This window comes from Bombus huntii, chromosome 9 (assembly GCF_024542735.1).
Source record: "Bombus huntii isolate Logan2020A chromosome 9, iyBomHunt1.1, whole genome shotgun sequence".
NCBI classification, from domain to species: domain Eukaryota; kingdom Metazoa; phylum Arthropoda; class Insecta; order Hymenoptera; family Apidae; genus Bombus; species Bombus huntii.
In genome coordinates, this window is record NC_066246.1 from 9820720 (window position 1) to 9848532 (window position 27813).

Genomic DNA, 27813 nt, shown 5'->3' on the forward strand with positions numbered 1-27813 from the left:
GATTAACCATAGAGTTTATCCATTTGTCCCAAGAGGTGGCGTTTTCAGGGGACTAATTGCTTCCTTTGTTGCCCAACAAAAACATTCTTTCAGTATCTTGTCCCTATTCTTTTATCATTTTTCTCTTTTCAAATTCTCTTTTTATATCTCATTTCCTCTTCTCTTTCTCCCTTTTTATGCCAACAACACACGGTCAACCGAATGGGCTAACTATGCCCAGTGTAGCTTAACTTCGATGTTCTTATGAATATTCGGTAATTCTTGCGTAGGTAAGGCCGGTGGCAAGTAAAACGAATTATATATTACCATATGTATAGTTCCTGAAAAAGCGGCGGACCCTGCCACTTTCACATACCTATTGTAAGTATTCACTTTAACAGTATTGTAAATTGTATAGAGAGTAAAAATAATATATACTATGATATATATTAATATATATAATATATATCAACTCAGAAACAAATATGTGGTTCTTCATGTAAGTTAGCTAATTGATTATTTATAAATTACATACCAGTCATAGACTTATATGAGATTGTGGTTATATGATTACAAATCTACACAAATTAGTACAACCTAGGTACTAGGTACAAACTAGGTACTAAGGTACAAACTAGACCTTATTTCAAAATTTGCATTTGCTGTATATTTTGGAAAAGACCTGAGATCTGCGACAATCTTATCATTTTTATGTCACATGCGATATTATCGAATTATTATAGCTGATTATTGTAATGACACAAACATTTCGTCTGTAGTAATTGTTCGAATTAAAGCTCAGAATTATCATTCCAATGAATTTGTTCGATTTGTATAATAATAAAAACACAGGCAATAGATACAATACAATACAGATAGATACAATAAGTATCACAGAAATATAAGATTCTTCTATTTCACTGATAATAATACCTTTATGATTATCTGGTCCGAAACTGTCATAGCTCGTTAATTGAATTTTGAATTGCGCATCTACAATATTTCAATTTTGCGCGCCGTTTTGAGTAGAAGAAAAGACGTCCGATGTCAGCCAATAGGAAAGCGGCAGGACGATGCTTGGCGCGAAATAATGTCATTCAGTTATCGGAAATCGTGGCGGCAGGATGTGTTACTTCGTTTGACGTGCGTGATTTCTTGTTGCTCCGTTCTATTTCCATTACCTTTTGCAAGCTACTATTAGGTTTGTTCAATTAATATGTTCTTATCTAATACTTTCTTAGGTATTGCAACAATGATACTAAATAATTTGCCGAACTTTGTTTTTTTCGTTTATTCTTGGTAATTTATTTGACATTTACACTTACTATACATGTAGTAATTTATGTTATAAGCTTTTGAGACGAAATTTAAACTTAGTTATTGTTTCATTTTAATATCATTGCTTCTGATTTTACATATATATTAATCTTGACTCTGGTTTTCTCGTATTCAAGTTGTTGACTGAGTGCTGAAACCATTTCGATGACTATGCTGTGAAAATTTGATAATATGTCCTTTACGGCTAAAAAGGCAGGTGTACTGGTACGTATACATTTATATTATCATTTAGTGAATTATATGTGATATATGTGTTTGAGATGTTTTATTTGTGGTTATACGCGATTACAGTCAGTACGTATGTACAATTAAGTTATATACAAGTTATAAATTATAAATAAATCTATAATTTATTAAGACTACTAGAATGGAAATATGTAGATACGATTTTATTTTCGGATACATCAAATCGTTTCCCTGTTTCAATCTACGTGTATTGTAAACTACAATTTTAAATTAAACAAAGTAAATTTTTAATATATTCTTATATTTAAACTTGTATATTTTAGGGCATTTCAAACACGTATTCTTTGTAGTAAGATTGCTGTCTGCATCTTCATGCATAACCTTTATTGTTTTTGAAACCGCGCGAACATGTTTAGATGCGTCTCGAGTCAAGGCTAAACGTTGCCTTTATACGTTGTTATCCGACTACCCTCAGGCATGTTTATTTACTTCTTTTCTTCGATTTCTGGCAAACGATTTCTCGAATATTTACAAAACCCGACATAGTCTTTTACTAGAAAATACATTTGAGTGCATGATTCTGACATTCGCGAATAGATATATCCTTTAAATAATTTCTAATTTCATCTTTCATTCTACAAAAGGATATAATTTACCGTTTGTAGATAACATCGCGTAGAATTATGAACATCTCATGACTATTGGCGAGTACCGTGTCTGTGTCGTGACCTCGTCTGTAGATATGTATTACTAACGATCGATAATATAGAAAATATAGTAAAGTATCTATATGAATTAGAAATTGTTCAACAACAGATGACAAATTCAGTAAATATCTATAATAACATCAACTGATGGTTAGAACAGAATTATTAACTGAGTGTTGCAAATTATATATTCATTTAATAAATCAAACGAATATACATATTATCGGAATATTAACAAAATCAATTATTATTTAACAGTAGCATCAAAATTGTACAATTTGTTAAATATCGATCAAAACATAATTATATTACGGCCGAGGTATTTAATCAGTGGTTATATTCCATCATAACAAATACAAATGTATAAAAGATATGTATTTCTTATACATTGTTAATTGCGTTAAATTACCATTTATCTAATGCAGTACGTATTTATATATAAAAGTCAAAGAAAATATTCTTAAGTGGTAAAGAAAGCTCCGATATAAACTAAATTAATGACACGCGTTACTGAAATTAGGACTTTTTTTAATTACGAAATTTAGTGAATAATAAAGCGAAGCTGGTTCGAATACTAGTGCAATAAAATCATCTCGTTATTCTGCCACATCGTTGCTATTCTCGTTCGAACACGGGATTCGTCTATCATGACAGCATCCTGCGTGTCGAATTTATTGAAATTGTATATCGCGTGCGTCGCGCTATCCATTCTGCGCGTTCCAATACTGAATACGTTAATGCATCCCCTCTGACCCCATCGACAGCCACACGTAGCAGGCTGCGGATTCTATTTTATTAACATCATGGGTGGGGAATTCGAAATATTATATCGGGTTTCAATGCACGAGAATTACATATTAACCGTCATTAAGCTCTCGCGGATCGCGCGATCGCGTTTCCCTTACGAGACATTTCCGGCTCGCATGCATCCTGTGCGCGTAATAACGCGCGAATAATACAGTCTCGACAGTCTCGACGCGTCGTATGCATAAGTAACCGGCATTAAATTTCATCTTTCCTTAACGAATCCTGTGGCTTGTTTAAGAATCTTCGATACTTCCTGTGCAAGATCACACACAAGTTATTACATAATTTCATCTCAAAGCGATCATCTATTATGCTGTGAATTTTATTATTCTATTATGCTTCTTGCAAGATTACATGCAAGTTATTACAGAATTTTATTTGAAAATTACCATTTAGAATAGCCTCAATTGAGTATTCGTAACTTCGATACTTTTTACGCGGCTACATGCATGTTGTCGCGGAATTTCATTCGTAGAACATCATTTAGAACGGTGTTATGCGAATGGAATTTAAGTAATCATAATTTTGATACTTTCTGCATTACGAAAATACGCGAAAATAGATACACTCTATTTCTTTTGTTTTTCGGTGCGATATACTACGGAGACGAAGTGCTGGTCCGAAAGTGGATCAAACGAAACTTTGTTTATTTAATGCGACGTGCTATGCAGCAGTCGTGCTTTCACCTAAAAATCATCCACTGTTCAATTATAGTACTTCACTTTGGGGGTGTCGCCCGGCGATATCGACAAAGTTTCGCAGAAACAATGTTGCTCAACGTTAATGCTCCAGTCAACCGATGAATTTTTCATACACTACTTTCGTAAGTTCCCCGAGATCCATCATCGTATCGAATGATTCAGTTTCTACCCGATAATTTTTTAATGCTTCTCTATTTTTATTAACTTGACGAGTCCATTTTTAATCTTTTATCCAAGATATTTCTTTCGCGTCGTTTCGTTTATACATATATACCGTCTTTTGTTCTCATCGATTTAACGCGAAGCAAATATTTGCCCTTTTTTGCGGATTGATTTTCAATGTAGGAAAATGGCGAAGTCCGTGAAACCCATCCGAGAATTCAACGATGGACCACAAACATTGATCGTCCCACGTCACCCAACCTAATACAAATCCGTTGGAAACCTCGTGATCTCTTACCATATCGAGCGATTCAATTTCGATCTATCCGATAATTTCTAAATGTGACAAAATGGCAACGCCGACGAAACCGACTGGAACATTCGTCGAAGGACCTAAAATAGACCGTTTTCTCGTCACGTTTTATCGCGTGGCTGTATCAAATTTCGAGATACGAATGGTGATCGATGTACCCTGTCTGCGTATTAGTCTCTGTCGTTGTGTTGTGTACGGTTTTTTTTTTTTTCTTACGTTGCATGTTTCGTATCATCGGGAACAGTCAGCTCGACGGTCGGTGGTCAAAGTGCAGAAACGGCCATTGTGAAATTGATAAGACGACATTTTACGCGCAAACACGATATTACACACGTTTATTTATATCGCGATCGCGACGAGTTTGCGAATATTCTGAACGTGCAACCGCTTCAGGCGCTAGATACGCGCGTGTAGTAGCCTTTGTTTGGATAGGGCAACATTTTGTTATTCTCTCTTTTGTAGGATTTTGGTTTTTAGTCGGTATGACGTTCCGCTTGTTTATTACTTTTTAAAGAACTGTTGTTTTTAAGATACCGTGGGCAAAACGCGGGAAACGCAGCGTAAAGGAGAAGATAATGAAGAGCTACATCATTATGAAAGAAATCGTGTAACGTTGAGTGATAACGGACTCGTAATTATGTTAACGTCGTTAATTCTTCATGGAAACATGGGATATTGCGAAGTATATATATTACAATTAAATTCTTCTCTCCGAGTTTCATCCCGAAAGTCTGGCGAATATCTTTCATCCGAGAGGAACAGAAAGTAGAACTTAATTCAGCCTTTTCGAGTCTTTCGCGCGCGATTAATCATCTCTTTCGATCGTATCGCGATTCACCATTTATTCTATGTATCATAAAGACGGGATCGACTGAACGGTGAAAATGCTATCGACTATTTTTATCGGAAAAATTCGAAAATAACGCGCAATATCTCGCAAAGCTAAAACCCAAACGATAGGAAGTAAAGCAGGATAACTTGCTAAAACTATTAAAACGAAAGCCAGAATACATTTAACTATATCGGTGTACATATCGAGTTAGTGAGAAATCAGTGTTGATTTTATGGATACAGAGATGAATTATATATTGCAATATTTGGCCAATTAATATTCATCGTTTTGGAAATTTCTCTATATCGTATTTATGAGAATTCAATTTTAATTCGAACAACGCCCCTTTTAAATTCATTAACGTAATTGCTCTTGCAATTATTATCTTGCTCGTCATCTATGTAACTATTAAAGCTACTCGATCTACGCGAACTTCGACGTTGAAACGTGAATCCGGTGTTCTATAATCGTGGAATACCAATCTGATAAACGGTTCTTATCATAAAATAACAAAATGAAATTTTTTTTGTAAGTGTATAAACAAATGTCTAATTAGTTAATACCAAAAGTAGAACACCGTATTTATATTTTTTATGGAAAGTAAATCAATTATTTATTTTTTCCATTTCGTCTTAATCTTTTGTCCGCTACTGTATATTATGAGGTAACAGTCACTCGAAACTGTTTATTTCAGCACCGTCAAAGATTCGGAACGTTACTTTTCCATCGTCTTCAAATAAACAGCGTAAAAGTGAAATTTATTACGTAGATAGCATCTGTTTCAAAGATTTATCAGTTATTTGTACAGAACTTGTATCTTTGTATTTAACGACTATTCATCCTCCTAACTACGACAATATATTCAAATATCCTGCTTTAGTCCTGGAGTAGCATCTTGCGCTTCCTTACGTAAAAATGCTCGCTCTTCGCCAAGCCAATACACGCGAATTCACGAATTGTTCTCGAAACGGTTGAAATCGCGAAATAATTTGTGGCCGATCCTTGCGGCCAGCCGGAAATTCCGGTGCTTACGGTCACGTCTGGCATACATAAGTACTGTTCTGAAACTGATTTGATTCACTTTACACTTAACAAATTAACAGCGTTGATTCACTGCTTTGTGGGAGGCTTCCAACATGGGATTTGCAGATACTAGGTTACGCAAGCTCAGCATAGGGTTACGTGTCTCTCCTCCCGTCTTCACTCTGCCGCACTCTCTCTCTCTCTCTCTCTCTCTCTCTTTCTCTCTGTCCCGTTCCCTAACCGTTCGCTCTCCCTGTCTCGCACGTTGCCTCTCTTATTCTATTCATAAGTATGCGCGAATTAATTACGAGACCCTCTCATTTGCGTCAGTTATTATGAACTTCACCGTAAGACCATTACTGAATTACAGCTAGAGCGTGGAGTGGACTGCATGCGGCTCGATGCTCGCGCACCTCGCGCGAGACAAAATCGAAAATGCATCTGTAAACAGTGGGGTCAGACTCGCTCATTTTTTACCAGTAGCCTCTTCTTCTTCCTGTTTTCTACCTCTTTGCCCCTTTTCTTTTTTTTCTTTTTCTCTCTCTCTCTCTCTCTCTCTCTTCGTTTTCTTCTCACTACGTGCGTTCAACCACTCGATGTTAATGTATGCGAAAAGTCTGAGAGCGATCGATCGATCGTTTCGCTCTATCTGCGTTCGACGTGCCTTTCCATGAGACAGCATCTCCCTTTCCTAGAGCGTGTTTACGACGAGACGCGTCTCGATCGTTAGATTTTACTGGAATGAGCGAGATCCATGGATAGGAACTCTGAATGGGAGTAAGGAAGATTCGTTCCTTTGGGGTTGGAATAAGCAGGCGATGTGGCTGTTTATGCAGCATGTTACGGAACTATTAGGGTAATTCGAAAGAGGGTTTATCCCGATCGGTCGAACGCAGTCTCACCATCTCTCGATCCAACGAATTATTGTCGCAGAGTACTTGTATCGATGTTCGCATGTTAGGTAACCAACAATGATTCATTGAATGATAACGTTTTTTTCTTTAAAAATTATCATTTTAGAGTTGAAGAGTTTTATTTAAGTTAGTTAATAGTTTTACAAAAACCCCTCTAACATTTTTAATTCTTCTTCGATGCATTTCAATCTTTTTTCGATAAAATATTCATCATGTTACGGAATTGCTACGATTGCATCTGTAATTATATCGCAGAAGGATTATGTCCAATTAAATCACGTAATTATATGGACATCACGACGGAAGTTCTTTTATAAAACCGGTTACTCCTCATTTGATAATAAATCAACGCGTACGTCGTGAACCTAACTTCCGACTACTAGGATGCGTTATTATCCGAAAAGTCGAGAAGTTTAAACGTCGTTTTTATTATTTTACGTTTTACGAATTTACTCTGTCTAATTTTTCGCCTACAATCATCCCCCATGCAATTATTACATAACTATTTCGATAACACAAGCATCGCAGGAAAAATACCGAAACGAAGTTGAAACGACAGCTAATTATCGTTCCTCTTTCCCATTTTTTTTTCCATAACTCGGACATTCGGTGGTTTAGCTGGTTCGCGGTTCAGGTTGACCGTACGTTTTGAAATCATTTGCAATCAAAAGCGAACACGGACCAGTGACGGCGTCGGTTCGTTAATGCAGACGCGTTTTCGCCGATTTACTGACACATTCCGCCAGTGGTGGCGGATTGTACCCTGACCTGATTCTACTTTCGAATCTATCTTTAAATCTCTCGGCTGCGCGTACCACGCTCGGGGGATGTTCGCGTATCTGGCCCGTGCTAACGAACCCCCGGCAAGAAGACAGCTATATCACCCGGTTCATCCAATTTCCTTCTCCCTACGCTTTTCTCTTCCTCTCTTTTCCTCTGCTTCTCTGTTACAAGAGGTTTAAATAGTTCGAATGTGAAGAAATTTAAAAGACATTTAAGTTTTCTGGAATCGCGTATCGCGACTTGCTTGTTCGTTAGATTTCGCGCCTCGACGAGCTCGAGATTTCACGATTTTTCCACCATTCGTTGATGTGGAATGGACTGATGAACACGCGTACGGAACATCGAATTCGACTACAGCTATGCAAAAATTGATTTCGGCCTCGGACATAAAAGTGGCGTCCTCCGTTCCCCTCCTCTTCTCTTCTTCGTGCTTCTTTTTTTATTTTTTGTTTATTTTTTTTAATCGTTATTCCGTCTCGCCAAAATACATACAAAAAATGGCATTTTATTTGCCAGGAAATAAATTCCCCAATTTTCGAGTGTATTTCAATTTTCAAGGAGGTTGCGAACACGTGTACGCGTTATTCGTTCGATCAATGTATTCCATTATAATGCGAACAAAAGGATCGTCGCGCGTCGAGGTAAATTGAAACACCGTCGCGGGCATGTCGCCTTTCCATTTCAATCTCATCTTTCGACGTTCCTTTAATTGCTACTTACAATTAGTTGTCGAAACCGCGACAGCCATGGATGACCAACTTTCCATCTGCCAGACGAAGTAAAATCTTTTAAGCTGATAAATGTAGAGGTACGTATCTTGTATCTATGATCAGTGGCAATGTACGTAATCGAGTTATTCGCAACTGTGAAGCAAGTTCATCCATGGCGAACAAAGTTTTCGTATATTTCGCAGAAAATACTCGGCTCCGAGGAATTAAATAACATAATGAAAAATATTAAACCTTTGTGTTTCTAGCCTCGTTAAACGTTTTATCGTATCTATTAGGTTGTCCAAAAAGTTCCTTTCGTTTCATAAGGTGATAATAGATGAACAAAAATTTCTGTTTTATATCATTTTATTGAATTAGGTGTGATCCATTTCGTTCTATTTCTATTATTATATTCGTGCGTAATTCGATGAACTAATATAAAATAAAAAAATATTGTGCGTCTATTATTTCCTTATAAAACGAAAGAAACATTTCGGACAACCTAATACTTCTTATTTAATAGGTTTAAAGGCCCTTCGTAATGTCACTAGATTTATGCATCTTCGAAGCTAATGGAAACATTCCATCTTGATCAAGTTTTGATACATAATAATCGATTTTACTTGCTGGAAGTAAATTGGAACGCAGAACGGCGAAAGGTTAAGAGAAGAATATGAAACTGTTTACGATGTGGCAGTGAAACGAATTGAATGAGTTGTAAAAAGTAGGTATCTTATGTTACATCTTTCGCGCGTAGAATAACACGGGAAATCAATTTATGCGAAAGAAAATCGTAAGGTTCCATTGAAAAAGTATACTTACACATTGTAACCGTATCAGCGTATCTGTGAAAAAGAAGTTACAAAGCAGGATGACTTTTTCGTACTTCGATTAAGACAGTTACAATTCATTTACTACAATTATTCTACCTATTTCTATAAATTAAATTAAGGTACGACTTGTTATTTCAGGATCAAATGTCAATTGTAATAATAACATTCTCCAAATCCGTATAAATTTGCTAGAAGAGTGACGCGACACAGGAACGTAACTTTGTCGGAAAATCGATTTGAAATGGACAGTTCGAAGTAGAAACTTATTAACTATTCGGTCATTTGGTAATGAAAAGTTTCTGTTCCCTTTCCAATTTTACTGATAGTCTTTGCTTTGAAATTCTCTGAAATAGAATATTGTTTACTATTAAACAAGAAAAGATGCTACTACGATTTACATACTATAATTTTATATACTATAAATAATTAACTGCCATCCTCGTAAATAGCTCGCTTTGAGAGTTGATATTTATAGATATTTCAAAATTGCTGATTTTCGAGATGTCTCGTTAATTTATCACCGGTGATACTGTGTCTGTAATTCTAATTACTGTACACGTTAATAACTGTTATCCAATGAAGGTATTAAATCGATCGATCGTTAGTGGCTCTGATTTCGGAGAAAAGCGACTGATAACGACACCAGGAACACCGTCAACGTCAGAAAACGATTGTTCCCTGTACGAGAACCTCAAAGAAAATTGTAAGAAATAATTGTGTCAGTCGGTTGAACAAATTATCGATACAGTTCCGGTATACGTACCGAAGAAACCGTTTTAAGAGAGAGAGAGAGAGAGAGAGAGAGAGAGAGAGAGAGAGAGAGAGAGGAGAGAGAGAGAGAAAAGGTACATAATTTTCTTCCGATGGTTCTAATCATTTACCCGGCATCCTTTTCTTTCCATCGTTCGTTCCGTTCAACGATGTAGTAGTACTTAACCCTGTCCCTTCATCTGCTCTTTTCAATTTTGAAATTTCCATCCTATACAACCTACGTACGGAACTTACGCATCTCGAGTACGAAGCTCTCGTTAGAGAGATCGACGAATGGATCAGAGCTTCGAAATGGAACGGAATTATGAACTGATCGTAGATCTTCCTCGTCCCTATTATTTATTCAGTATTGGTACATATCTGTACGCTGCTTGGACTTGAATATTTTATAGAAAGCATTGGCCGTGTCGGCGCTTCTCGTGGTATGATACGAAGGCTGGATGCGCGTTGACGATCGAACGAATCGTAAAATCGATGAGAAACGAGCGTGAAGGTATCGAGGAAAGACCTTTTTTACCGGATTGGCGAAACCACCAGATCAGGCTTGGCCGAGTCGAGAAAGGGAAGCACCGATGGCGTGGTTTGTTACGCTGCTATTTTCTTCACTTCTCTTCACTTCTCTTCTCTTCTCTTCTCTCCTACGTCTATACCCGTCGGGATCGGCCGTCTTAATTAACGAACGATTTTTGCGGAGGTCAGCCGAGTGAAAAGGATACCGTTGAGACTTCGGAATCGGACATTATATTATACGAAATCGATGGATTCGTTCCATCAAAGAACTCGAGGCTTTTCTGACTCCTGTTTAATTTTATAGCTTGGCCATTCATCGCCTTCTCATCCCCCCTTTCTCTACTTTTGAATAAGGAACACGACGGTCAGACGAATTCGTTTCACTTGCAATTAACTTGAAAAACTTCCGGTGCATGGCAAACGCATTCACGAGCACCGATTAAAACGTTACGCTAGCTGGTTTAATAAGAACAAATTTGAACTTGGAAGTCCGGCACGAAATCTCATAATACTTGAATTACATACGCTTTCCTGATTTTTCTTCCCTTTTTTTGCTTTTATCTGGAGACGCGTACGAAATAACTGAGGTACTAACATTTTCACGAAGCGAAGCCCTGATTTCCATCGGAAAATGAACGCTCGAGGTTTTATACGCGATTAAAACTACCCTCGAGACGCGGATTCTTTAAACCGGTTCACGCTATTCCTTGGTCCGCCTGGTATCTCGTTTCATCCATCATCATTATCCATCATCTCGCTTTCTCCTAGTTAGGACGTCAAACACCGAGGCCGAAACTTCTGGCCGTTTCCCCTACCATGATCCAGATTCCGGCTCGAAAAGATTTTCAATCGTAACCGACATTCCATCATCCTCAAACGCATCACGACCAACGGTCTGCAGGTGTGGACACCGGCTACGAGTAAAACGGTTGCTTCTCTCCTCCAACCTCATTGTTCCATTCTCTCCCCCCTCCCTTGGTACAGCCACCCTTTTTCTCCCTACTCCTGTAGGTTCGTCGTCATGTACTTCTCATTCTGTTCACCGAGTGGCCCCCTCTTCTCCTCTCTTTCTCACATCGAAAGTGGACACATGCTTGGCCCTAGTCACCGTCCCTACGAATTCCAGGGATCAATGCGTCGGTGCACCAAAACGCCTGCGCCACCCCCTTGAACCCCACCACACCCACACAACCGCTTAGCCGAGCAGCAGCAGCACCAGCAGCAGCAAGCACCAGCACCAGCAGCACCACCATCAGCACCAGCACCAGCACCAGCAGCGCAGCAGCGACAACGGTGGTGACGAAGACGGTGGAGGCGGCGGTGGCAGCGGCGGCGGCGGCGGCGGCGATAGTAGTGGTGGTGGTTGCTGGTGGTAGTGGTGGCGGCGTCGGCGGTGGTGGTCGTGGTGGTGGTGGCAGTAGTGGCGGCGGCACGAATAACTTGTACCAATACAACTTCCACCGTTGGTGGAATACGAATATACGTAAAAGTACATAGACCCCAGGACTTTGACGGTGTCTGTCGTAGTACTGCTGGTGTGTATAAGACGGACTCTCCTCTCTGACCTGGTGTCGCACGTCTGTGTTCCATCCCTTGGTCATGTGAATTTCCACGAAGCGGGAAGAGTGGAAATTCTCTTTCTCTCTCTTTCCCCCGATTCCACGACAGAGTAGAGGCAACCAAGAGAACTTTCTACCTTCTCCAGCGTTTCACCCCTACTATCAAACAACCCCTATAGTCCCTCCACTCTTCTTCTACACGGAGGATATATCCAACGTCCCTTTTCTCCCTCTTCGAGCGGTCTCTCCTACAACGGCGAGAGGGCGCTCCCCTCTCTTTCGATGTGCGCGGTACCCGAGCCTCGGAAATTCTGAAAGCGGTTCGCGCCTGTGCAACTCGCGCGGGGGTGGCAAGGGACCGAAAATCGAGGTGAAAGGAAACTCCGCGGATCCGGCCTAAGGGTCTCTCCTAGGGCTGGTGCGTATTCGGTTCTGGGTAGAATTTTTCGACGTGCGTCGTTGAGTAACGACGTGTGCTCGCCTGATTAAAAGAAACACCTGCGTTCGTTCGTCATCGACGAGGAGGGACGGATCATAAAATAGCAAAGTACGAACGCGTCGCGTTGCCGCGTCTCTGGCCCCGTTACTTGATTCGCGAGTACGCGTAAACACGCACACAGGTACGCGCTTAGTCGCGTTCGTTGTGGGCAAATCGGTGTGTGACCACAGTGACACATCACGATACATTCGGATTTACATATCTCATCCGTGGTTCTTTCGGTTCTATCTCCGTTCCTCGCGACCCTATCGTGTGTGTGTGCTTGACCCGAGGACGTCGTCGCGCGAGAGATAAGCTCTTCTCACGACGGTGAACAACGAACAACGAACCGAGGGACGAACGAGTGGAGAAACAGAGAGAGAGATAAAGAGAGAACATTTACACGAGACCTCTGATACCCCAACGACGACTACGGCGGTGGAATCGTTCGATCGCTGTGGTGGTGGTTTCTTCCTCGCGTGACACACTTTTGTCGCCAGAGAAGAGAAGCTCTTCTTCTTTGCCAGATTTAACGCGAATCAGGGAACACTAAGGTCGAGACTTGTTCGTCGACGTATATCCGTCAGTAAGTGCGATAATTCCATCGTAAAATCCTCTCAGTGATAGTTTGCTTCTTCTGTGTATCGTGAATGTGCAGCTGTGAATCAGTGATCGTTTGGAAGAAAGGAAAAGTTTTTTCTTGGTGTTTTTGACTGAGAGAAAGGAACCGTTGTCGTTTCCTTCTTTCTTTTTTGTCTCATTCTCGTTGCTCGCTTCGGATAAATTACGTCACGAGAAGAGGCAACATCTGATCGTGATCGAGTGACTCGAGTAAAAATCGTGATTGTTGAGTGGTTACGCCGTGCCATTTGCGAACTCGCCAGGATTTTCCATTAAAGACCAGTGTAGATCGTAAGTCCCGAATACGGGGGTATCATGTATCCCCGATTGCAGCCCTCCTTTGAGGGTTAAATTCTCGCCGATTTCAACGTCTCGGCTTCGCCGTCTCGACTTAATCCTGCGCTACCGTGTAATTGTGTACTCTGGAACTAGACCGAACTACGTCTTCTTAAGGACTACCCGATTTCGGCGCAAAGAGCTGGTCCCACTGAGGACTAACCGTGTACCACATCCCCGCGCTGAAAGTGAGTCTCACCGCTTTGATGCTAACCTTTCGTGTGTTCCACCCTCTCGTCCAGTTGCTAGCTGAGTTTGCATCGTGTAGCTTTAAGACGCCTCGTACACCGTTCGAAACCGAATACCTCTGGATTTCTTTAGACTATCTTATGCATTCCGTTTTGTGATTCCGCTGCATGATGAGCCGATCGAGAAGAGGGTCCGTTACTTACGGTTTAACAAAGCGTACCATTTAATGACGTCGAAACTCGATAATCCGCGGCCGTGGATTTATTAAAATTTAATGAACCTCGTCGCGTATCGAGATACCGTATAGATGTTCCTTTTTTCTTCCTTTTTTTCTTGCTATTTCTTGTTTCCTCTTTTCTTCTTCTTTCTTTTTTTTTTTTTTTTTTTGTAAGTTCTCCCTCGAGTCAGCAACGAGATAACGGAACGCAGTTAATGGCATTTTAGAGTAAGACGAAGGAAATCCAATTTATCCGTCACTTTGTCGCGACTAAAATCCCGAAGGAAGTTCAACCGTGTCGACTGGTTTACAACGAATTCGATCAACAAAGCGAAACCTTATTTCGTGCGAGCCTCGTATGTTGACGGATGATAATGCGTTTATCTTGCACGCTTCTAACGCGTGTATAGTTCTCGTACGGTTTTTGCAATCACACCGCCTTTTTTCCTTCTACTTAATTATCCGGAAATGTTCCGATTGAGATCGTAAACTTCGAGGTTTTATCCGTCGACGCTGTGAAACTTTTATTCGTAACAGAAGTACGATAGCCGTGTTATTACCATCCAGTAAGAAAGGGTTTTCTACTACTTCTTCCTTTCTTGAAAGATTTAGATAAAAAGTCGGAATTGTAAAAACTTTTTTCTAAAATTGGAGTTTAGTGTCGCATCAACTACAGGTTATTAAAGAACTTACTACAGGAAAATACCATGTATTAACCATGTACGAAATAATATTATATTAATATTAAATTTCATCGAGTAACTTTGTTTCCCAAAATAGAGTTTTGTTGGCTTCCAAATCCTACAGAACAGATGTCTTACTTTTATTTTTCGCCGACAGGCTAGTAGGAAATTGTGAAAAACACAGAAAAGTGTATTACGAAGCTGGAACGTTCTACCGGCTATGTTTTAATATGCGATCCGCAAAAATCGCGCACTAGACAGAAACGTTGATCGTAGTTGATTACAGTATCGCAAGAGAGCGGGTAGTTTAATAATTCTGCAAAATTAACACGAGCAACGGTGAACCCTATGACGCTGTGTTTCCAGGATAATATTAAGCGAGGATCGTTGGAAATTTTTCAAGGGAAATACTCAACGAAAAGATCGTTGGTTGAAATCGCATGCAAATTCCGCCGCCGCTAATGAACTTTCTCCTGCTCTGCAACATATTCATTTCACACGCGCTAATTACACATAATTTTCTAAATGCAAATGCCCGCGAAAATCGTCGAATATATGCATTTGTGATTCGACTTGCGCTCACAGACAGACGCGCGTTCATTCAATTTTGTCGTCCCTTGACTTTCGTCTTCGGGGTTGTTCAACAATTCGTTATTTATGCAAATCACCGTGGACCTTCGGCAGACTCGGCTAGGGGGAAGGAGAAAGAATTTCTCGAAGGCACAAAGGGATCGAGAAAATTGACGTACTGCCTCGGAAGATCCTTTTGCCTCGCAAAGTACAATCATGTATTCCATTTTCTAATTCGATATTCTTCGTCTTTTGTTACGTGGAAATCAAGTTTCTCGATGTTATCCTGAAACCGGTAACACGTTCATCCTCATAAGCGGAAAATGTCGACCAAACGCGAGGGTCACTGCTTTGAAAGCGCCAATTTGAACATCATAGGAGAGAAGATACGATAAGTTCGCTTTAATTGATTTTTGGATGTTGAAATCGCTTGGCGACTGAAAAAGAGTACTTTAATACGACGTGGACGAAAAAAAAGAATAAATTATTAGGTTCAAAGACGTAAAGTACAGTTTAAAGACAGGTGATGCATATCCATGAAGTTTCGTGGAAATTGAGAGACATCAGTGAATATTTATGCATTTATGAAGAAGTTAAGTGTGCAAATGTCTACGGTATGTACATAATATGCAAAAAAAAAAAAATATCAAATATTCAAAATAAAGCACCAACTATCATAAAATATAAAGAGCGAAATCTCTGCTTAGATGCCATCTTTTTAGCGATGTTCATAAAAAATTTTGCATTTGCATAAAAAGACACACTTAATTCGAAAATGAAGTAAAAACGCAATTTCGTTGAAACGGGATTCGTTGAAAACGTATTAAGTTTTTAAATTGAACCTTTATAAAAAAAACGAAACGTCTGACTGACATTTTTTAATATTATCATGTTTCCAAAGTTAGCGAACGCTTGACGGAAACGTAAAAGTTCAAGAATATTTCTTGGAAATTGAAACACATTGTAAGATATTATCGATGAATCATGCCGTGCATAATTGATCTCGTTCGCGTTATTCTGTGCTAACTATAATCTGATGTAAGTAGAATAACATTTCGCAGACGAACAGAATCTGATTTTGTTCGTCAAATGGTGGCAATTCTAGCACGAATGACATAAAATTTTGATGTGTCCCTGTAATCATATTTAACTAATGCTTAGTATGCCATACAGGTAATATAATTACTTCGTATAATTACTACAATTAATATAATTACTTCGATACTCATCTTTATACATTATGAACATAATACAATAATATAGTAAAAGTACATTCACTGACACATAATCAATATTCGTTTCTTAAATTCAAAAATGTGTTTAAATGCGTTCAATATAAAAGTGGTTACTTATCTAGGTCAACTAATTTAGTTTCACACTTAATCCTATAATCTAGCGTTATTTCAAAAAAGAGAGAACTATTTAGCACGTCTGTATTGCTTTTATACATCGTGTGTGACACGACAAATATTTCTGTTTTAAATGCTTTCCTGAAGAACATCGTCATTGCGATACTTAAGTAGACCATAGTATTTGACACAATCGTCCGGCAAATATCATGCTTCACTACTACAAAAGGTATGATCGTAACTTCGCACGTAGAAGTTTGCAGATCACCAATCTGAACGAGCTCACAGTTGAATTTTTAGTGACCTTCATACATTTATGATAATAAAGCACGATATTTTCAAGAGATCGTATAAATGTAAAGTACATTTAACGTTACTATGGATAAATTGCCTTTGTACGTCTACGAGTACAAATTTTTCAATAGCTATTGTCTTAAAATATTTATGTGACACTGATTTATAAAAATTAACGAGTAAGTAATTACCTTTTATTGTTTCTGCCTTTTAACGTGCATTATTAAAATTTAATTATGCGGACATACCGAATTGAATATTTTTACATCTATTGAAGTACTTTTCGGTATGAAAGCTCGATTTTGTGCGTTGAAATGATTTTATAATTCAAATCATATTCATGTATCTAATTATACAGAGTTTTTAAAAGGTTATTTATTTGAATGTAAAAAGTAAAACTACAAAAAGCAATTAACGCTTTTTGAAAATAATATTATTCGAAAATTCTTTATCGCTACATTTTAAAGCACGTGAAAAATTGTGCGATTGTCAGTTAAACTTTTGTTCGATATCTTGTACCGTTTCGTAAATATTTACGATGATTTGAGAATATTGTCATCGTAATTTCTTTGAAAGCGTGTTCCCATCCCTAAGGCTATCTGTTCGCCAAGACAAAGAATGGTTTCGTTATTAGCGTCACTCAAACTACATTTCTACAATTTCCTCCATTTAAACAATACTTAAGCGTTAGATGGAATGTGACACTAGGTTTTCACGGAACGAAGTTGACTCAGACACTTTTCTCGTGTTATAACCGCGTGAAAGCAACGTTATATTTACACGAAGCATCCCTCGAAACGGCCACAAGAAGCGCAAAGGGATCGAGAAAGGGATAAAAAGAATAAATCTCGACCGATCGATAGGGCACTTAACCTGTTTAGCGCAATTAATCGCATTGCGGGAAATGAATCTGTAACAACGTTTATCGGAACGAGCGGGTTAAAAGTTACGTATTACGATGGTGCAGGAGATTCAAGGGAATCGAGAACGCGTGAAGAATTTTTCTTTAATTCTTATCCGTTCCTTTTGTTAATTTGATACGTTGGGATGATTATAAAATTGCAATATCTACATTCCTCTCACGTACATCGTTTTGTTGTAAAATATGCGAACAATCTCGTATGTAAACGCAAAAAAATTTCTCTATTCTCAACGAATATTAAACGAAACAAATATTAAACGTGACTTGGAAATTTCCTCTCGTAACTGGAAAAAAGAAAACATAGTATTCAATAATACAAATTCATGGAAAAGATTATAAAAATCAAAGGTCGCGTGAACACCCTTAATTCGCTACTCGCGTGAACTAAAAGTCTTACTCCAGCGAGACACCTGAAAACAAGTCAATAATTCGACGTCTAATCGTTTCGTTTTATAAGCGACGATACGGGACAATGATGGAAGGTGAAACGCCGGAAATTGACGTTTTCCGTTAAAATCGAGCTGATACCCCCCCGGAAGGCTCGTTTACGAGGCGTAATTATAAAACAGCTCGGACGCTCAAGGCCGTCGAGCTCGCCATAAATTCACACCCTACGATCGAGTAAAGCCTTCTTCTCGGCATGCGACGTGCCATTGATCATGGTAGATAGGTAACTCGCGTGGTCGAGGGTTCCGACGCTTCGTTCGACGTTAGTTACGTTAATTTCTACGAGGCGTCCCAGTTTTCCACGAGTTGGCTCCACTCTCTCTCTCTCTCTCGCGCGCGCTGTCTCTCTCTCTCTCGCTCTCTTTCTCTCTCGCTTTGCCCTTCCAGCTATAGCCAATGCTGTCAGGAAATTACGGGACGTCGTTTGTGTTGTGTTGACAAGCGATCCTTCTCTTTGTTACGCCACCCTTTTTTTACACAACCACCCCCCATATGCTAGTGGATCTCTCGGCACCCCGTTTCATGCCTGTCCCCGTGTCATTAGTCTTCGTAGTCGAGTATCACGCTCAGTTTTACCCATCTTCTTCCTCTTTATTCCTCTCTTCCTTTTCCCCTTTTCACTTTATATCTCTTTCCACCTCTTTGTATGTTTTCCTCCTTCTTTCCCCTTCCCCTCTATCTGACTGCTGTTGAACGAGCCGATTGCCAAGCTGTCCAGATTGAATGCGAATCGGATATTTATTAATACGACCGCGACGACAGACGCCCCCGTCTCCCGGAAGTCTTAATCGTCCCGACCATCCCAAGCGTGTTGAATTCGAGCTTCATGCCATAGGGCCATAGGGGACCCAGATAACGCCGCTGGCTGTGCGTGTGTGTGGTCGAGGGGTGTTTACTGCTGGAAGCTACGAAAGGGATTAAGAACTTATGACACTCGAGAACGGCGCTTTTGCCTGACCTCCACTAGGGTAAACATTTTCTCGCGGGATCATCGAAACGAATCGGGCGCCGGTTAAATTAAATTCACCGGGGACTAGAGTCTTTGTGTTTGTCTTGTGCACCGTGTATACATATTGCGCATGGGTTTCGTTTAATAGAAAATAAATTAATTCCTTCGTATTCAACGACCTCTCGCGTTTAATGTGTTTGATTTTCAATGCGTTCGTTTAATTAGAAGAGTGACTAGGCGAAGCACATTTTTCAGGCAATCGGTTTAAAATAGAACGTTATTAAGGTAATTGCTTGTTTAATAACAAAGAAACTTGCCTTTCATTTAACATTTAAATAGTAGTGTTTGCGTTTTAATGTGTCAAAGATGGTTGGAAAAATTGTTTGACGTTAATGCGAGCAGTGAATCTATGAATGTGAATACTTGAATAATGAATATGTATAGTATATAGATATATTGAATAATAAAACATATTATTGCTACGTATTTTAACAGATAATTCAGACTGATACATCAGTCTAGTGATATTTGACGTGAAGAGATGGTATTATTTCTAATTGATAGCTCGTCATTAATTTGTACACTTTGGTCAAATTCAAATGTTGTTACCACAAATCAATCAAAGTGTTGTGATTCTCGTGAACGGTAGTGGATATAATGCTGATAGGAAACCTATTAAGAAGATACTTGTCGTTTTATCTGCCCCTATTTTATCACCCCGAACGTAAAAGCTGCCCCAAAAATGTCAAAAGCTTGTCTATTTTACTGATAAAATAGCCGGGCCGACCTAAGTACTCCATGATGTCATAAAACCAACCTAAAGAACCAAATTCCTAAGACGTAGAATAAACCCAATTACATAAATCCCAAAAAGGAACCAAGAATCCCTGGCAGAACCAGTTAGAAATCAGAATCTGGATTACAGAAATGTGTCACGAAAGTATTTCAAACTCTACTGGAATACTTATTTAACCGTCGATTAATCCTACAATTATATAATTAATGCTACTATCTTCCAATACAATTTTCTTAGCCGATGCAATTTTTTAGTGCAATTTTCTTGACCTATATAATATCTTGCTACAATCTTTTTGATCGTCTGCATATTTTTAGCTACATATTTTGTGATCGGTTGGCTATCTTTTATTCGAGTGCTGAATGTACTGTGAAAGGATAAACAACAAAAAATCAGTTATTTCGCAAAAAGTATCACATCAAAAAGAATCTTTTCGTTGCTCACGTTATGAGAACGTTACACGAATGACATTGCATCGTGTTATACCCAGACCATAGATGAGGAAGGGTTAAGGACGTTCCCGCGAGCGCCTTTGAATGAACTATAGGTTTCATTGACTGTACAATTCTTAGCTAACAACTAGGGATAGAGTAACGGTGAATGAAAATGAATAAAATAAGAGGACAGAATAGGAAAACCTTTGACTACGTGTATCTAAGTGAAATTCTCTAAACTATATCGTTAAAAGACTCAATCGCAAAGTGTACCTTACAGCCCATGTTTCCATCGTTAATGATGATGGGTATAGTTTGATGATGATATACGTCGATATGTCGCTTTTAGACGGCCGTGATTAGAATGATGGAAATTACAGGGATATTCGTAAAAGGTTTCTGAAATATTCTAGAAATAAATTCGGAAGAGAAAGGGACAGAGAGGATAAAAAGTCACTGGAATCTAAAGCAATTATCGTTTGAAATTAGTATATTGACGCGATAATTTGATGGATAAAAATTTCGAATTAAAAAGGTCGAAATACCTCGGAAGAAAATTGAAACTGACGACGGCCACCTATTATTATAATGGATACAGGACGAATAGAAGCGGCAAAGTTTTTCTTCTTTTCTCTAGCTTTCCTTCGCTCTATCTCTTTTTCTCATAAAGGCAAGGGGTGAGAAACGCGAAGCTCGCCTGGCATTTTGACGGGTCGATGAAAAAACGAAGCGGCGAACAACAAGATAAATCGGCTTGTTAAAAAAAGTACCGGGAGGAAATTTCTACAGCAAGTGAACTTTAAACGTATTATTAGTTCGCCGTCGAATATCGCGCTCAGAAGTTATGCGAATAACAATGAGTAGGATTCTGAATTATCTCTGTATGTGTGCGCACGTATACATGTATACGCACAAACTCATCTTTTATAATTAATGATTTCTTTAATAACCCGCCAGGGATTTTAATTCTTCTTTTTTTTCTTTTTGTATTCTCCTCTCCTATTTTCTCTACATCCTCTCTTTCACTCTTTATGTATTCTTTTTTCTTTTTTTAATAATATCACGCATTTCACGAGAAAGCCTCCATAATATCTCGCCAACGAGCTCTTAGCTAACGAATTGAGTGTTATTAAAAAATTTTAAGCATCGAAGAGCATCCCTGTTTCCTTCTTTTCTATTTTTCCTTCTTTTTTCAATTCTATTAAGTTTACGCTGCTCTGAACGTAGGTAGAGTGATAGATTACATGGAGAAGATTCTGCTTTGAATGTAGCAGGTTATGTTAATGCGAATGGTAAACAGATATACCAGGGATAAACAGGCCTCCATTGATCCGTGGGAGCAGGGTGCCAATGAACTTTACTCTGACGATGAATCGTTTAATGATATTCCCAGGCCATTACAGGCAATCATTGCAAGAGTCGAGCGTGAAATTTACAAGGTTTCATTAGGGCCGCCGGAACTCGCTGAACATACAACATCAGACCGCTAATAATCAAATTAACCGACCCGTTTTAAATTCCCTAATACACGATATTCTCGAAAATTGCACGCTTTCACACGGTTTAATCGACACTTGATCGGTGGGTATGTACGTACGTCAATTTCACCGTCGCGATTTCCACCAGGGAACGGCAAGGGGTAACGAGAAAGAAAAAAAAAAAAAAAGAATGAAGAGGAAATGCAAATCATCTGCGTGACTCGTTTAATATCTGTTGAAAATGAAGAAATAAGCCGAGCCAGCGAAATGCGCTTTTAAATAACTTTTCAACCGAGCAGCCTCGTTACCGTAGAGTTGAATAAATGCTATTGCCGTGCGCGTATTAATGCGAGAGTTACTTGAACGTATTGTTACGGCGTATCATTCGAAACGGTTCATTATAACGTTACAACCTCTCGCTTATTTTCACGATAACCCGTGCTACAACCTCCAACGTCAGATTCCGTGGCTTTAAGTTAGGTGTACTTGTTTCGCGATAACTACATCTTCCCTTTTCGAAATTTTCAAACGATCTCAACGACTCGTTACACCGAACCGAAGAAAACAATAGGTATAAGGATAGAAAAGCGAAAGAGTAAAGTAGAAAAATTGGAAATTTGTTTCTCCAAGCTATTCGTGGGAAATCGTCGGTGTCTCTCTCGCGAAAACTTAAATCACATTAAACCAGGCTTTTAGTATTGGTAGTACAGTAACTATCCGGGAACTGTCTATATATTATCGTCGTTGGTGTGGTCCAAGAAATCGACTAAAACCATCGAACCCAGGCTAATGTCGGGGAGAATGGTTGATTCCGAGGCGAAGGCAAAGAAGCTCGACTGTTTCCGGGGAACAATGCGATTTCCCATTGTCGAGATCCCTCTTTTCTGGGCTGGCTGGCTGGCTGGCTGGCTGGCTGCTGCCGGACGTGATCGATCGTACTCGTCACGATCCCAGGGCCGGCATAATGAAATTTATCAGGTCGATCGCGGCCAGAAACGTTGCATGTCAGCGACATCGGCCGGGGTAACGAAGGGCGCGGCGTGGTCTGCGTGAGACCATTAACCGAGAATTTCATGATACGCTTCATTGCACTAATCCAATTTAATTAGAACGGCTCGGATAATAAGCCTGTAACGACACACTTTGCTCATTAATAACGATCAGACGCTACGGCCACGGAGCTTGCCCGGTTCGCTGAGAGTCATCCGACGTTTTATCGTTCATCGTCTGTCTTCCTTATCGCATATATCTTCCACGATGTAATGTACACTTGAGAATTGTGTAATCCGGCTGGAATCTTTGCTCTTTTCCACCTGGATTTCCACGATTCGCCGAGCTCTCTGAGGGTATACGTGGAGATCAGAGATTATAGAAAAGCGGGGAATATATACAGGCCGATTTGAAGGTACAAATGAATCAAAGAAGAACGAAGGGTGTAGAGTGGTAAAAGGAATACTTCTTGTTTTGGTAACGTGTTCATCGCAGATCAGAGTTAACATGCTCTTTCAAGAGACACGTATAGTATGGACTTAAATGCGAGATGCGAAGTAAATGAAATTATTAAGAAAATTTCAGAAGAACTCATGTTAGTTATTAAAAGAGTAACAAAATTTGCAAGCATAAAGTTTCTTTTACGATTGAGGTAATAATCCTCCGATTTTGAAAATTTTCCTCCGATTTTTTATGTTATTTGCCATTAGATCATGCTTTGTCGTATATTATAAGTATATTATATTAATTTGTCGTATAGTATAAGTTTGTTAGATGAAAGAATATCATTCGATGAATTTTCATCTTAGAAAATTGTTAGTTTGCTTTTAGAGTAAATTTTTACAGATATCGAAAAATCGATGATTTTTTGTACGCGTGTAGCTCTTATACTTTACGGTAATATAGAGACAGGTGTTACGTGAAAATGACTTGTTAACATGTAGCATCGTATTTAGCGAAAACCCGAGTTTCAGCGAATGTATTAATATATGCTTGAATTTACTTTATCCTTAGTGACAAAGCTTTAAGCACGAAGGATTAAGACGCCTACAGACAAGCAATTAGCCATGCGTAAGCCGTTTCTTCGAGGCAGATTATTGTTTGTCGATAGAATCCTCCTGGCTTACGTTTTATCGTTAAAAATAGCGTAATTGGGCATACATATATTGACAAGAATATTCTCTTCGACAGCCATTATTATCCTATGCGTTCCTCATTAATCATCGTAATCGTATGACTAATACCTCTATATAGCGAATAATGAAAAAGAAACGAACCAATGAAAATAATTAAGATGGAACGACAGCGGAAAGATATTTATTTTTCGCAGCACCATTGTATTTTATTTCCATTGTTATACCAGACAACAATCGATCTGTTTACACCAAAAACTAGTCTCTAGCTTCCGCATGAGAAAGAAAAACTTCAATCAACTATTACAGCATGTTTTCATATAAAACAAAATTCCAGTGACAGAGGCGATGCTTCTTTAAAAGGGTTTGGAGATACAGTAGCGAGGTTGTAAATTGGGAAAGGCTTATTAAATTTTCATAAATTCGACTAACTGTATTATGAAAACTCTGTTTCTATTTTCCGTTTTCTATAATAAATTACTTGCACTTTGAAGCACTATAAATATAGAACGGTTTTGAAATTTGTATTTTCAATAAATTACAAACTAAATTAAGTCGAACTCGATCTAAGAACTTCTTCCATTTGTAAGATGCGTTTGCCATTGTAGAATATCCCGCAATTCGTGATACAAATAGGATTAGGCAGATATAGGCAGATATTTATTTAGGATTAGGCAGATTATCAATTTTATACTCCTGTCTATATGGAAATTAAACAAATTCACGTGTACTTGTGAAATTTTCAAATTTAATTTTCTCAAAAATTAAGCCTCCAATACAAATTCTCTATGCCTTATTTCGGCTTATTTTATGACATAAAATCTGTCTCACCCCATTTGTACCATGAATCATGCGATACTCTGTATACTCAACAACTTCGTGAAGGGTCGGAGAACGCAATGGCGCGAATGTTGTCTTCATCAGGAACCCGAGAACTCATTGATACAACGCATAGGCGGGGATCAACTTTCTGATTCGGAAACACATTAATGGAAAACATATACCTGTATCAAATTCATCCCAATACACCGTAAGAGTTGCGTTATATAATGTAAAAACACATGTGTACGTAAAAAGAGCCGATGGGACAAAAAATGTCAGTCAAAAAGAAAAGAGATAAAATTAGCTTTAAAAACTAGAAAGACTGCAAACAGGCTAACTGCACGTAATTGATCCGATTCGAACCAAATTGATGGATGGGATACGAAAAATGGTTGGAAAGCAGAAAAAGTGGGATGATATTATATAATGACATATAACCATCGGAGAAACGAGACAAAAAGTGATATCCGACTGCGGTGAATTGATATTATTTGCTGACAAAATTGCAGTATTTTTCAAATGTTTCGTTTTAGCCCGGCACGTGTCGAATAAACAATGCCCGTTTCGAAACATTTTAAAAGCAGCGTCAATTCATTTGTCCTGGCCAAATGACATTTTCGTTTAAACATTAAAAAAACACACGTTGAAAAGACATTTCACTCCCCCTAATAGTCGAAAATGCAATTGGTTCTAGATCAACGCAAATATTTGGAAACTGTAAAATTCCAAGACAACAATCGGGAGCATTGTTTCTTTGAATGTAAAAAAAAAATATCAAATAAAATAGAAGAATAATACCAGTCTACTATAGTGAACTGTATTCTTACGAAAAAGTTTTCAAATGGTCTCAAGAGGATCCAATCAAAATTATATCATCTTCTGTGATTCGGCGAGTAGAGTTCAACCTATTGACAATATTATAGTTTACATAGCGATGATGTTACGTTAAAGTGTGAAGAAGTGTTCCCCCGAGTATTTGGAAAAGCCAATACTATTAATATTATTTGGATCCTTTCCAACTTTAACGATGACCAAAGAAATAAGAAATTTTATAATATCTCAAAATCTCTACTTTATGACAGCTTCGTCTCTAAACCAGAATTGAAAATGCAGCATCATTATTGAAATCTGCAATTCTTACATTATTACTAGCTGTTACAGATAACTTTTACGAAAACAAGTTTACTTTCTCTTTCCTTTCAAGAAAAGGCCAGATTACAATATCAAGGATCAAGATAACATACACAAAATTACACATTTTTTACCTCCTGGAGAAAAGTCTTTCCATTATGCGATATGCATTATATAGGGTATCCTAGTAACAAACATTCAGTTTGTCAGTGTACCTTGTGGGTCTAAAAAAGCATTATATAAACATAGGTCGTTTTAAAATCTTGTTAAAAAGTTATGACAAAAGTATAAAATGTAAAAGAAACGGTTGCAGAATCACGGTTACTGCGATATAATGCAAAGACTGATCAGCGATATTCACGTTCACTCTGTTTCTAAAAAGGCATCTAATTAAATGTTTATCTCGAAGTATCTCCATCTCAAAATAATGCAGTTACCGAAATGAAGCAAAATAGAAATGAAATTTACAGGGTGATAAATTCTATTTTCAGCTGTTGTCAATTTTGTATTGCTAAGGACGATAGGCAAATTATCTTTGCATATGTACCCTCCGTATTTCATAATTTTGTTATGACCTTTTAATAGAGCTTTAAACGACCTATACTTATGTAACATTGTTTTTTTATCTAGACCCTTACAATATATTGACATTGTTTGGCCGTTCAAACCTCGGACACCCTGTATAATACAAAAATTATTGCGAACCATTTTATCCTGCGCTGTAACAAATTCTCTACTGCTTAACTATAATCTAATATTAATTTCCCTTCTATAAAAAGCAACTTAAAGAATTTGAATCAAACATCGAAATTAAATTAAGCTAAAATATTCGATAAAACGAGCCGATCTCTCTCAAAAATTATAAGGCACGATCTATGATCTCAACCGAGTCGCTAATGACGAATTAAAAAGGAAAACAAATAGAAGAAGATTTGGAATCGCACCTCGAATTCGTATTATAGCAGAGTTTTTGTGTGAAACAAACGAGCTGGCTGGCAGGAAACCACGGTGCAATAAGTCACGTTTCGGGGGCGCCGCGAAATCGGCGAAAAAGAGGCGCATGGTCGATTTCTCTTCGATGCATAATGCCCGGTATTAATTTAATGAGTAGTAATTACCGGAGCACTCGTATATGTGTGCAAGTGCATTCGATGCGACCATCGAAGTGCTCACTCCCGCACACCTTTGTGCAATAAGCATTACGCGGTATCGGTTTTGAATTTCTGTTATGTGATAACCAACGCGAATAATGACCAGGCCGCGATTTCATGCGGTAACGATTGATGGTATTATAATTTTAATACGAAATGAACCGAAAACACTCGCCACGGCGTGTACCGTATATCACCGGAAGGGGTTGAATCAGCCAGAAGGGTTTCCCTTCCGCGCTACTCGACAAGGATCGAAATTGCTCGTCGTCACCGATTTCCACAGCCTAGCCGTCTCGAATCAACCGGCTATGAACGCAACCAGACGAATCGCGTTTCAACCGGCTGTGCTTTCCGACTTTAGGATCCGACTTCCATTTTCAGGCGCGTGTACCGAGCTAGGGAACCGCGAGGAAGGAACGTGAAACGAACCCAGCCGGCCTGTTATTCGTGTCACTGAACGTAACGACGTTCGTGAACGACATTGGATAAAATTCAGGATTTCTAGAAAAGGTAATCGCAAGTAGAAATAAGAGGGAAAAACATTTAGATCGGTGTTCGATTTAATAATGCCCTGAAACTCTTCTTTCGTTTTAATCCCTTATATGAACGTAAATGTTTCGTACCACTTTATAACGCATATATTATTTTTTCAACGGGATGTCTCATATTCTGTCTATCATATTTTGTCTATAGAT

General features: G+C 38.6%; 1 protein-coding gene across 4 annotated transcripts in view; it reads left to right on the forward strand.

Moving 5' to 3' along the window:
* Window positions 1-1073: 1073 nt before the first annotated feature.
* The window catches only part of LOC126869748 (hemicentin-1), a 110880-nt gene continuing 84140 nt past the window's right edge, over window positions 1074-27813 (forward strand). For 2 of the 4 annotated variants that reach the window (XR_007690986.1, XM_050626678.1), the window contains exon 1: window positions 12377-13751. The gene's annotated coding sequence lies outside the window, so the exon portion shown is untranslated. Of the gene's footprint in view, window positions 1181-1433; window positions 1522-12376; window positions 13752-27813 lie in introns of those variants that run through there. The other 2 variants (XM_050626679.1, XM_050626681.1) reach the window with 2 other exon arrangements.